The following is a 1,236-nucleotide window of genomic DNA, read 5'->3' as shown; positions in this document are numbered from 1 at the left end:
TAAGCCAGGAATCCCTGTCCTTCACAATCTCCTTGAGTTTGCTCACACTCATGTCCGTTGAGTCAATGATGCCATCCAACCATCTCATCCTCCGTCATCCCCTTCCCCTCCTGCCCTGAATCTTTCCCAGCATCAGGGTCTTTTCCAGTCAGTTGACTCTTCACATCAGGTGGAGCTTCAGCATTAGTCCTTCCAATGAATATTCAGGGTTTATTTACTGTAGGATTGACTAGTTTGATCTCCTTGCATTACATTTCTTCTAATGATAAATGAGTTATCTTCAAGGTTGACTCACTACTCTTCTGGAATCAGAGATAATAATGAAGAATGAGGGGCCAGTGGCACTTACTGCAGGTATCAAGAGATTTTAGAAACAGTTATTTCTTTTTTGTGAAGTCCCATTGTGATCTGAGACATTTTTTTGTAAATGCTCAGGAACAATTATTCTAGCCCTCTGCTGGAATTCTGTACAGTGCTGATAAAGTTGTCTTGTTTTTCCAAGCACAGAACATTTTTTTCCCATGGATATGTGGCGCCCTCTAGCGGCTACAATAGACATAATGTCTGGTGAAATAAGAATTCTAGACCCAACCGAGACAAATTCTGGCTCCAATTCTAAAGTTGTGTCCTCTAGTTTCATTCTTCTACAAGTGGTTGACCAGTTTTCCCAGCACCACTTGTTAAAGAGATTGTTTTTTCTCCATTGTATATTCTTGCCTCCTTTGTCAAAGATAAGGTGTCCATAGGTGCATGGATTTATCTCTGGGCTTTCTATTCTGTTCCATTGATTTATATTTCTGTCTTTGTGCAAGTACCGAACTGTCTTGATGACTGTGGCTTTGTAGTAGAGCCTGAAGTCAGGCAGGTTGATTACTCCAGTTCCATTCTTCTTTCTCAAGATTGCTTTGGCTAGTCGAGGTTTCTTGTATTTCCATACAAATTGTGAAATTATTTTTTCTAGCTCTGTGAAAAATACTGTTGGTAGCTTGACAGGGATTTTATTGAATCTATAGATTGCTTTGGGTAGTATACTCATTTTCACTCTACTGAATCTTCCGATCCATGAACACGGTATATTTCTCCAACTATTTGTGTCCTCTTTGATTTCTTTCACCAGTGTTTTATAGTTTTCTATATATAGGTCTTTTGTTTCTTTAGGTAGATATATTCCTAAGTATTTAATTCTTTTCATTGCAATGGTGAATGGAATTGTTTCCTTAATTTCTTTCTATTTTC

The 1,236-nt window shown here is 38.3% G+C and overlaps 1 protein-coding gene across 5 annotated transcripts in view; it reads right to left on the bottom strand.

Moving 5' to 3' along the window:
- Positions 1-1,236, bottom strand: part of TAF6 (TAF6 RNA polymerase II, TATA box binding protein (TBP)-associated factor, 80kDa) — an 8,843-nt gene that overhangs the window by 1,568 nt on the left and 6,039 nt on the right. The gene's annotated exons all lie outside the window — the stretch shown is intronic.

Source organism: Bison bison, unplaced genomic scaffold (genome assembly GCF_000754665.1).
Source record: "Bison bison bison isolate TAMUID 2011002044 unplaced genomic scaffold, Bison_UMD1.0 scf7180017864208, whole genome shotgun sequence".
Lineage (NCBI taxonomy): Eukaryota > Metazoa > Chordata > Mammalia > Artiodactyla > Bovidae > Bison > Bison bison.
This window is presented reverse-complemented; position numbering and strand designations above follow the sequence as displayed.